Source organism: Mastomys coucha, unplaced genomic scaffold, assembly GCF_008632895.1.
Source record: "Mastomys coucha isolate ucsf_1 unplaced genomic scaffold, UCSF_Mcou_1 pScaffold23, whole genome shotgun sequence".
Taxonomy (NCBI): domain Eukaryota; kingdom Metazoa; phylum Chordata; class Mammalia; order Rodentia; family Muridae; genus Mastomys; species Mastomys coucha.
Window position 1 is genome coordinate 14,488,860 of NW_022196906.1, and position 12,749 is coordinate 14,501,608.

A 12,749-nucleotide genomic window follows, 5' to 3' on the forward strand; every position below is an offset into this window, starting at 1 on the left:
GGGGAATGCTAGGGTGGTGAGGCGGGAGTGGGTGGGGAGAAGGAGGAGCACCCTCATAGAAGCATGGGGGATGAGATAGGAAATTTCTGGAGGGGAAACTGGGAAGAGGGATAACATTTGAAATGTAAATAAATAAAATAACCAGAAGACCCAGAGGAAGCTCCACTCTCAGGCGCTCTAACACACCCAGGATCAGAGGTGAGGAGGACACAACATCTGTACCAACACCGGGGGTAACTGGGACCAGCGGGACCAAACACACAGGAACTCTGCCAACCCAGTGGCTCAGGTTTCTTCCAGTCTGTCTGAGCTGGTGCCCTGAGCAGACCTTGGGCACAAGCTCCTCAGCCAGTCCCACAACACTCAGAGGAAGCTGCACTCCCAGGCGCTCTGACATGCCCAGCATCAGAAGTGAGGAGGACACTACATCTGTCCGAATACTAGGAGTAACTGGGACCAGCAGGAACAGGCACATGGAACTCTGCCAGCCCAGTGGCTCAGGTTCCTTCTGGTCCCACAACACCCAGAGGAAGCTTTACTCCCAGGTGCTCTAACATGCCCAGCATCAGAGGTGAGGAGGACACAACATCTGTCCCAACACCGGGAGTAACTGGGACCAGCAAGACACACAGGAATTCCTCCAGCAGAGTGGCTCTGGTTGCTTCCCGTCTGTCTAGGCCAGCCAGTGGCCTGAGCAGACCTTGGGCACAAACTCTGCAGTCATTCCCAAAACACCCAGAGGAAACTCCACTCCCAGGTACTCTAACAAGCCCAGGGTCACAGGATCCCAGAATCACAGGATCACAGAGACAGCTTGACTCTGTGGAGTTCTGACACAACCAGGATCACAGGAAGGACAGGCTCCAGTCAGATTTAGCAAGGTCAGGTAGCACTAGAGATAATCAGATGATGCAGGGCAAGCATAAGAATATAAGCAACACAAACCAAGGTTGCTTGGCATCATCAGAACCCAATTCTCCCACCATAGCAAGTCCTGGACACACCATCACACCAGAAAAGCAAAATTCAGATCTAAAACCATTTATCATGATGATGATACAGGACTGTTGGCATCTAGAGTCAACATGAAAGAAATTAATAAAGAGTTCTTCTGGTAATAGTAAGAAATGGATAGGAAGAGATTAAAGGAGATAAGAAGAGGTAGGCTAGCCATACTGTACCGTACCCACGTGGGAAAAGTAAAACATTAGACGACACGAGCTCTGGTCACTCAGTCATCTTGAATTTAATAATAAATTCTTTGTTTTCGCAACAGGTAAAATATTTGGGGCAAAACCCTTCCCCCAAGCTACGTCAGTGTAACAGTCCAATCAGTAACTTCCTTCTTGCTCAAAGTGGGTGGAGCTTCTGAATGTAGCCGGTTCTGTAGCGCTGCATTATTGTCTGGGCTTTGGGGAGGGAGTCTACATTTCACCCCTTAAATATATCAAAACAAGAGGCAGGATCAAGGCAATTTTAGCTCGGCACATATACTGTATGGGAATCATAGCGGTGTGTAAACTGGGGATCTGAAATTTACACTGACTCCATCTTTCTTGACACAATGGGCCAAGCATACCGAACTAAGGCGTGTCTCTGGCAGAGATATAGCCACTAGGTATGTGCCTCTGTCTGGGTAAACTTCATAATCAGTGGACTAGATTCCCCTAGCACCATCTTTCTACACAGATATGTCAAGAAATGTCTATGAAACCTGTAAAGTCCGGAAGCTGCCACGATTTTTTGGAAGCAATCGAGGAACTTTTGACAGCCTGACTCCGAAACGGGGTGGCTGGAGCCAAGAGCACATGTACGGGGCCCAAACGAGCGAATCCATGTCTATATAAGATTTCACAGTTGCAAATCTTCTGTTAGAGCTCTGGAGTCGGTTGCCCAGGGAACAGGTCTCAAGATAATGTAAATAAGTCTTTTGAAGACTCTGGTAGATTAAATAACCTTTGAACTGCTGGAATCTTGGTGGTATGCCAGCGACTTCGGGATGTCGCCTGCTCTCAGAATGTATACATTGAAACGACAGCGAAACTTTGTTCTGGATGAGCCAAGCTTTATTTTCTGCCTGTTTTATCGGGAGTAAGCAGAATCCCAAATCAAATGGGAAAAACACGTTCAAAACTGGCAGGAAAAGCCTGTCAGCCTTAGAACAAACTGAATGAAAGAAAAAGGGAAGAATAAAAACCTTCTGAGCTTTCCTGTTAGGACAGCAGCTGTTCTGAATCTAACCGGTGTACCAATCTCTCTGGGAGCCACCGAATCTCTTCTTCTCTTCGTGAAAAAATGAGGACTGAGCCTCTGACCCAAACCATGTCATGTATTGGTGAGCGGGTCCCTCTAATGTACAATAGCATGAGAATAAATAGACTTTGTATGCCAAAGTCAATATGTCGCAGATCGACTTAAAACATCGGCCTGTAGAAAATTTAAAATAAAGAGGACCACAGCATGTCTATAAAAGGATACTGCGTCTGTATCTACTTGGCAATTAGAAGTAAAAAGCTGTCATGGAGTAAAAGCCTAAAGGAGCCCCTTTTCCTGGGCAAGGTGAGGCAAAAGTTGAGAATGAGTAAAATTTAACATAATCAAAAAGCAAAACGTATCTCTAATAAGCAAAAACTGGAGCAAAGATGTTCTCAGAGAGGAGTCCATATCCTCTAACTTAGAGATGTATGACTGTATTAGTCAATTCTAAAAGGAACATAAAATATGTATAAGAAGGAAAAAGACAACAACCAAATAATAAATCATTTAAGTATAAGTAATCAGACTTAAGAGTCTGAGAAGAATTAGTCATATGTGTATAAATTAACATCAATTTAGAAATCAAAATCATATATTAAAATTGACTAAAAATAGGTAATAAAAAACTCAGATAAGTAAGTATCTAAATGTCAATAAAAGGATAGAACATGTGACACAGCGTTGGTTAAAATGGCCCAGCAGGCCAGAGCAGTGACCGCTCTCCCGAAAGTCTTGAGTTCGGATCTCAGCAACCACAACCACTCACAGTGATATCTGACATTATGACTAAAATCTCAGTGAAGCAAGCAAAATAAGTGAGACCTTGATATCAATTTAGCAGATAAACACGATAGTTTATGGCCATCTGTACAATCACAGTGTATAAATATATATTTATTAGTATGTAGTAACAACTGAATTAAAGTTTGAAGAAAAGGATGTCTCTAGGTTGTTAAGACATTTCTTAAAAATACTTTCAAAACTTCAATCAAAAAAAATTTGTTTAAATAACAACTTGGTAAAGGGATATACGAATTTTATATCGAATATGGGAAAAGATGAACTTATATCAATGTCTTTAATGTTAAAGAATAGCTGTGAGCAAAAACTAAGGATTTGGTTATAAAAGACAAGTGACAGAAGCTTCTTCTGATTACTGTAAAAGGCTGTAGTCTCACTAGTTAATTATTAACAGAAGCTAAAGTCCGGTGGTGAGTTTAAGATGAGTCTAAAATAACCTAAAATAAGCAACTCATCTTTTCTTTTTTGATACAACTCTCTTGATGTAGCTGAGGCTTTAATAGTTAACTTTAAGGCTACTAGGACAATGAAGGAAAAACAACTTCTTAAATACACAATGACTCCATAAGAAATAGGCAAGTCAGATTGTAATGTTTCTATAAGTTTTGTGACCTCATCGACTCTATATAGATTTAAAGATTACAAATACTTAGGCCCACATCTGAATGGATCTGTGAAAATGTTGATTTTGTCTCAAAAACCATTTCCCTGAGGAAAGGGAGAGGCATAACCAGGAATATTTTCCCTAGCCCTGGTTGTAAAATAAAAGGAACGTCTCTAAGGCTATACTGAAGTATCTGTGTGTATATGAAATAACTCAAAAGTGAACTATTACTGAGCATATCACCTGAATAACATCTAAAGCTTACGCCTCTAGTAGTGAGGTCGGGCTCTAAGGGTAATTTTCTTTATCTCTGTTTCTAATTTTAGTTGACTATAAACTTAAAACAATAGTAACCTAGGTGTAGAAAAAGTACTGTTTCTAACGAAAAACTCTATTTCTCAAGTAGGACTCAGTAAGAATAACCCTTACCACAGACGTATGGCTTGTATCTGAATACTAGCTGATGTCAGGTGGGATACTTACCTAGGAAGGATACTTACCTAGTCACAAAGGAGGCAGGGGAAGGCAGATTCACGAGCCACAGGGCAGTCGGGTCTACACAGAGAGACCCTGTCTCAACACAATTAGCTATTAGCATGAACCTAGCCTTATGTAATAGAAGAGACTATGAAGTAGCGTTTAATAATTTGAAAACTCAATGAATATATACCTTTAGGACTAGCTAGAAACCAAATGAAATCTTTTGAAATGAGAATAAAAGAATTTAGAAATAAGCTTTAGTTTTAATTTAGAATCGAATACTAAAAATTTTATGTCAAAGGAATATGTTTGGCCCTAATAGTATAAGATCTGGAAAAGAGTCACGCAAATGAAACTCTGTATACATAAGACTGACTAGATCGGCTGAGAATCGCCAGCTTGTAATATATAGAACAGCCACTAGATGGCGTGTGCGGGCAAACATGTGGACATGTGAGAGCATGCGCACTGTTAAGGCCGCAAGGTCACTTGGGAAATGTAGTTCTTCGTAGTGTCGTGCATGCGCATTGTTAAGGCCGCAAAGTCACTTGGGAAATGTAGTTCTGCGTAGAACCCCCGCCAAAAGTTTCCTCTGCTCGCTTCGGCCCAGTGCAAGGGAGGGGAAGGGAAACACCCCCCAGTGCGGAGCGATCACTCTCTAAAGGCCCCGGACGACGCGCTCTCGATCTAGTGTAGTGTGCACACGCCCCGGCACCCCTCCCCCGCTAGTCACCGCCAGTCTGCCACGAACCCCTGAGCACACAGAAGCCTAGCGGAGAGGGGGAGGGGAGCGCGCCACGTGGGGAACACGTGGGGACGCAGCTCGCAGGCTTGCCTTCCCTAAGTGTCCCCGTGGCCGTGGCTGTCGCCATGTCACAAAGACCCCGGCCTGCGCCACGTCACAAAGACCCCAGCCGGCGCCTGACAACAGAGCAAGCAGCAGCGCCCGGAGAGTCGCTGACCGCGCGACCCTGGCCCTGCTAGGCAGACCGGCTGACTGGCAAATCCGATGCCGGATTCTTGCGCACTCCCCCGGGCCTGCCCGCCCTGCGCACGCTGTAATACAGACACAAAGACAAGACTTCTCACTCACACCACGATACAAAATTCACATGTAACATTAAAACACATAAACATATATCTTAGCAGCTCTGAGCAGCGAGCTGAAAACCCAGGGGAAAGACTGCCTCTACCGCAGTCCAAATCCCTCGGAACCAAATCCGAGCACTCAGCCTGAACCGGCTAGCCCCCTGAACCCCAGCTAAACCAGCTGGAAAATCTTGGCATGCCAGTCTCCTCGGCAGAATAGTCTCCGCCGAACTCCTGTCGACATCTTGGCGAAAAAATCTTCGCCATCAAATCTAGTAGAATTGAGAGCTCTAGTGTTATAAATTCAACCCAGCCCTAGTTAAAGAGATCTTGGGGCTGCCTCATAAATAAGACTTTCAACCCAGCCCCGGATTAAGAGATCTTGGGTCCGCCTCATAAATAAGACTGTAAGTGTATATCTTTTAAACTTTCTAGAAGAAAATTAGCCCATCTTATCTTCAACCCAGGGGCAAAACGCTTCGCTCTTACCCCTAATTCTTAGCCCCACGTTGGGCGCCATCTGTTGGCTTCTAGAGTCGACATGAAAGAAATTAATAAAGAGTTCCTCTGGTAATAGGAGTAAGATTGGATAGGAAGAGATTAAAGGAGATAAGAAGAGGTAGGCTAGCCATACTGTACCATATCCACGTGGGAAAAGTAAAACATTAGACGACACGAGGTCTGGTCACTCAGTCATCTTGAATTTAATAATAAATCCTTTGTTCCCGCAACAGGTAAAATATCTGGGGCAAAACCCTTCCCCAAAGCTACGTCAGTGTAACAGTCCAATCAGTAACTTCCTTCTTGCTCAAAGTGGGTGGAGCTTCGGAATGTAGCCGGTTCTGTAGTGCTGCGTTATTGTCTGGGCTTTGGGGAGGGAGTCTACACAGGACTTTAAGAAAGACATAAATAGCACCCTCAAAGAAATACAGGAGAACACAGGTAAACAGTTAGAAGCCCTTCAAGAGAAAACACAAAAATTCCTTAAAGAACTACAGGAAAACACAATCAAACAAGTGAAGGAAATGAGCAAAACCATCCAGAATCTAAAAATGGAAATAGAAACAATAAAGAAATCAGAGAGACAACCCTGGAGATACAAAACCTAGGAAAGAAATCAGGAGTCATAGATGCAAGCATCACCAACAGAATGCAAGAGATAGAAGAGAGAATCTTAGGGGCAGAAGACACCATAGAAAACATTGACATAACAGTCAAAGAAAATGCAAAAAGCAAAAGGCACCTAACCCAAAACATGCAGGAAATCCAGGATGCAATGCGAAGACCAACTCCAAGGATAATAGGTATAGAAGAGAGTGAAGACTCCCAAGGTAATGGGCCAGTAAATATCTTCAACAAAATTATAGAAGAAAACTTCCCTAACCTAAAGAAAGAGATGCCCATGAACATATAAGAAGCCTACAGAACTCCAAATAGACTGGACCAGAAAAGAAATTCCTCCCATCACATAATAATAAAAACATCAAATGCACTAAACAAAGAAAGAATTTTAAAAGCAGCAAGGGAAAAAGGTCAAGTAACATATAAAGGCAGGCCTATCAGAATTACACCAGACTTCTCACCAGAGACTATGAAAGCTAGAAGATCCTGGGCAGATGTCATACAAACCCTACAAGAACACAAATGCCAGCCCAGGCTACTATACCCAGCAAAACTCTCAATTACCGTAGATGGAGAAAACAAGATATTCCATGACAAAACAAAATTTACACAATATCTTTCCACAAATACAGCCCTACAAAGGATAATAGATGGAAAATATCAACATAAGGAGCAAAACTACACCATAGAAGAAGCAAGAAAGTACTCTTTCAACAAATCCACACCAACCTAATTCCACTTCTTACAACAAAACAACAGGAAGTAACAATTACTTTTTTTAATATCTTAATGTAAAAATTAATATTACCAACATATCCTAATCGATTGAAATCCAAAAATATGAGGAATTATAAATTTATTGACTGTCATCCAATGGTCTCCCTAATTTGGTAACTGGAGAAATAAGTACAATATTATACAATCCATATACACTTTCAGCTTGTTTGTTCATGACAATGTCTTGCTGTGTGCAACATAGTGATCTTGAGATCTTGCTTCTCCTATCTCAGCCTCTCTATTAGTAGTATTACTTACTTCATGTTTTTACACTATACTATGGTTTTAAGAACAGCTTATATATTTTAAAAGTATTTATATACCCAAAAGAAATGTAGACAATTAAATTAGGAGGGGGTTTGTAAGAGAACAACAAAGAGTAAGACTTTGCTTGATGTTTGTAACTCTTGTATCACATTACCACAGTAAGAGCCAAGATTTTAAGCTATACTAAATATAAAACAAACAAACAAAAACACTTTATATATTTATGTTTAAATAAATTAAGAAAGTATTAGTAAGAAAATTTAAGAAAATATTAGTAGTGATGTATTATTTTGAAATATACAGTTAATATGTTTAAAGTTATTTAAAATTTATATTGAGAAAAACATGTATTTTCAGTATTGCCGTAGACAAGCATCTACATAAGACTGTTAAATTGATTGTTGTTTTATATCAAACAACTTTTATAATACTCATTTTTTATTGTTATAATATTTTATAAATTTTAAAGAATATGACAAAAAAGATATTGTAGGTATTGAAGGGGTTCTCTGGGAGGAGTTGGGGTACAAAAGGAAAACAATAATGTGATTTAATTCTATCTACTTAAAATATGTTTTTAAATGTTAACAAATTCAGATAAATTGAAATCATGTAACTTTTCTCATTATAATGCAATAAAACTTATAAAAAACAATAAAAAAGAAAAACTATCACTGGGGAAGAGGGAGTCATATATTTTAGTGATGTAATCACTAGCAGATTGCCCTTTCTCAAGTAAATAAGCAGATGTGAAAGTGTTTTTTCAAACAAGGGTATCTTGGCAATCAGAAGCCAAGGAATACCAAAAAGTCATACCATAAAATCGATAGCTATTTTCTACCAACAAAATTAGCTGATTCAAGCCATATTAACGTGTAAAGGCGAGTCTGTTGGCTCTCAGGCAAGTTCACCAACCACACAGGAAGGGATCAAACAAAGAGGCAAAGGAGAAGGGGAAAAGAAAGAGGGAAAGCTTGCATACAGAGAAAGAAGAGAGGTAACCAAAAGTCTGGATTATATAATGAATAGCCACTGCATGAAAGGAAGCCCAAGTGCCTTGTTTGGAAAGTTCAGCATAGAGGGGAGAGTACACCAGCCATGCCTGTAACAGGAATTGAAGGATGCTGGGAGAGCCTGAAGGCCAGGTCTGCATTTGTATTTTAAACATGCACTCAGCTGATTCTCCCAGGTCTGAAACCCAACAGCAACTAGCCTTACATAAGAGATTTATTGGGGAGAAATCCATAATGGTGGCTGCCTCTGGCTGGGAACAGAGAGAGCAGCCATCTGGGCTGAGACGAAAGCTTTTATAGGGTCTTTGAAGCATGTGCATTGTGCTAGTGGAAAAGTACTGTATGAATGGGGATTTCCAAGTTCTGGGTTCAGGGGCAAACCAGCAGCAGGGTGGTTTTCCATTGACCTGTAGCCCTACATTTCTCCCTTTTTTGTTTACTATTGATAACTAGGGGCCTGGGGAAAGGACAGTGTTATCATTAGACTACTTCCTGCTGTGTGGGGGTGTCAAAGTACTTGGAGCAAGCTTTATCTTCACCATAAGGGCATAATCTGGTTTTAGGCTATTGATTCCATACGTAGGTGTTGGGAAACTCTGCTATTAAGGTCATATTCTACCATGACTGGACAGCTCTCTGAGGGCTGACTCCTTTTCCCAGCAGGGCTTACTCTTCTCTTCCTGACCTTATATAGGGAGCCTGATCCCCACATCCTCTACCTAAGGAATGTCACATAGTCCTTGATGAAATCATAGGTTCAATTTCTTCTGATAAGAACCTGTTCAGCAAGCACCTGAAATGCCTCTCCATGCAAATGAGGCATTCCCAGTACCTTACGCCTCAATCAATGTAAATTCACCTGAAAAATCTCTTCCTAGTCTCCAAGGATTATATAACCCTTGTTCACTCTGAATAAAAGATATACACAAGCTGTTTTACCAAATGTCATCTAAGAGAGCTGTTTCACTGATATCCTCTGATAAGGCTCTCCCCCAAGTCACCCCACCCAGCAATCCCAGCATGACTAAGATCCTGCTGACCCACCTCTTCTAGGCTCTCTCTCCTCTCCCACCCAGTGTGCAGTAGCACCTGGACAGCCTAAGGAGGAAGCAGAACATGGAACCACAGACAGGAGACTGATAATCCTGTAATAGCAACTGATTAGAGGTCTAGTTAGAAATCTTTTGAATTTGTTGTTGAAGAAATTTAGACAAAAAGTTTCTAAGACTGGGAGAAAATTATTAGGATTAGGAAAAGAAGGAGAAGAGGGCTTAAGAAAGGCAATATCCCATTCCATATCTAGCTGTCAAGGATCTACTGGCCAGAGGCACTGAGCTGTTCCTTATGTTTTTGGAGATCTCTCTGGAGATGTTGGATTTTGTCTTTTATTATGCATGATTGAAGGAAAAACAACATTCCTCCTTGAGAAAGGGGCAAATGCCACTCTTCTCTGCTGTCGGTAAATCTAACCCTCACTGGTTTTCTCTAATGGTTTTTATGTGGTTTGCACAGAAACAACATAACATGGAACATGGAATTGTTCTTAAAGCCACATAATAATCTCCTTGTCTTATATAAAGCAGGTAAAGTACCCTATCATATTGTAGAACTATTTCAGCTAATGAATCTACATGTTGATAGATTTGGGTCTTCTGATGTGGCATCCTGCCCCCCTGCTCTGTGGTGGTTCTGGAGTCAACGGAGTTCCGGGATTGACGCTGGGTTGTGAAAACTCTGGCTCCTGAGATCAAATGGACTATGCAGCTCAGAAGTTCTAAAGAAATGAAACTCAACCTGCTTCTGCTTTGAAGTGCTGCTTTGTATACAGACTGACAGGTCCCACTGTTTACGTTAAAAGCTTGTCGGACCTTCCTTTCAAAATCCCCCTCTGGTCTGGTGTTTGCTGATTACACTGTGTCAGGCCGGTTGCAATTTGGGTTTGGATTTCCTCTGGGTCTGGTTCCTAAGCACAACTATAAATACTGAGTGAATTACAGTAAAGGTCTCTCATCATCACACCTCACCTGATGCAGGTACCTGGCATCTGTGTTTTTTCTTTTTTCTCTTACCCGCTTGCATTCACAGGTACCCAAATATCTCCAGTCCGAGAGCACCCAACAAGTGAGGGTCCGCCCGCAAGCTGGACGCCACTACATTCTGAGTCCTGCATGACCATGCACAACGCATGACATGATTTCCACCCCTGGAACAGAAGCAGCAAGATGTGAGTCTCCATGAGTGTTAATGGTTGTTGTGGAGATATGGCTTAATTGTATAATAATGTGCATATTTTCATGTTCCTCCTTCTGGGAATGCTCTCCCTGTTAACATTAATGGCTCCATGATGATTAGAAGCAGTACAAGTCTGGTAAAAATGGTAAATGCTGATACCTCAGGACAGCCCATAGGCTGTGAAAAAGAACTCTGAAAACATGAGTTCAAAAATACATAATTTCTCAACTGTAAAATATAAGGATGCAATATGAATTATATGAGGGGCTTCACAGACCTAAAGAAGAGAAGCAGTTGTACCATGAGCCAACTTGTCAGAAAAATACTAAATAAAGAGATAAAGAGATTTAGGGAATGGTGATTTCAGGGCAAGATCCCACCCAGCTAAGTTTATTTTTGTGCTTACAAAGGCAGGCAGATTCCTGAGTTCAAGGTCAGCCTGGAGCAGAGCTAGTTTGGACCCAGGCGTGGTGGGAATGGTAATCTCAGGATGGGATCCTACCCAGCTAGTTTATTGTCTGTGCTTACAAAGGCAGGTGGACTATCTGAACTCATTTGCAATGTTTAAAAAAAATGTGCTTGCTGTCTCTAATAATCAGAAGCCTCACTCAAGTCATGCGATGCCGATTCATGGGATAATCAAAAGGGAACCTGGGGTGGGTGATTGAATTAATATATAAATAAAAGACTGAGCTTTTGGTCTGCAATATATGAGCTATCCAGAGAGTTTTTAGAATTTCAAGAAAGAACTGTCTCTGGAGAGAGCTGTCTGGAAAGCTGTCTTGGACAGAACACAGGCTATCAATTTGTACCCATGATTTGACTTTGAGTCATTTCTTTCACAGATCCCAGACACACTTTCCTCAGAACACCTCTCTAAACAGAGGCTGGTCCTTGGCATGGGTCTATTTGGTTTTGACAGATACCTTTCCTGGCATGCCAATAGGCACTATAAGTAACCATTTTGTCCCCTATGTCAGGAAGAATCCAATTGACCTAACACTCCAGCTTTTTGTTGAGGATAAGGCACAACATACTCTCTTCTGAAACAAATTCCTGATTAAATTAGGACATTATCCTCAAAGCCCAAGAGGGCTGGCATGCTTGTCAAATAACGGAGAGGGGATTAAGGCAATAGGGCATTCATAAGGTTTGGTGTCCCAACTGAAGAGACAGTGAGCAATCACATCGACTGGACTGGATCACATCAGCTTTCAGCAAGTCCAGGGCTCACAGTCATTTGAAACAGTTTGTAGTTTGCAGCTAACTTCTGGATAGTATTTGTCACCCTGTTGGAAATTCGTTGAAACAGATAAAGACTAGGAACAGAAGTTAAAGTTTAGGAATTTAAAGGAAAATCATACATTTTGAACTTTCAGTCCCATAGTCCTAGTAGATGGATAGGGGGTGAATACCAGAATTGGGGCAAAGAGTGTTCACACCCTCAGGAATATGGAGATGGGAAACTTAGACTGTACTTATCTGGAATCCATTTGACCCATAGGAGAAGGATTCAAGTCTTATGGCACTCTCAGCTCTCTGAAGCTTACATGAATTTTTTGCTTATGTAATAACCGGCGTGGGTAACCCCACTCGAGAAGAACCAAGAAGGAGACCACTGCAAAAGCATGAGATTAATTTATTAACTGAAACTGGTATACCAGGTCAACTCTGTAATGGAGACCAGAGTGAAGCCGAGGAAACAAGGCTCTAATCTTTTATACCATTTCAGAACAGAGTTTTACAACTTACAAAGTTACAATTTACAACATGGGCTAGTTACAATTTATCTTGTTCATTGTTCTTTAGTTTCTATTGACTTTTCCTCCGGTTAGGATAAGATACCTGTGACTCCCAGGAGGGGTGGAGGAGATCCTCTCTCCAGGGATGTCTCTTGGAAACGGCGCATTCCTTGGGGATGGGTGTTTGCTCTGTAAACTCTCCTAAAACCCCTTTGCCTAAAGGATAAGGGGACTTCCTTCCTTTCTGATAATTTTATGAAGCATCCCCGTTTGGCTCAATTTCTACACTTACAAGAATAGATAAAAGTTTTAGCTGTATTAACATTACCACTGTTGATGATCTGTACTGAATTCCACACAGTAGAC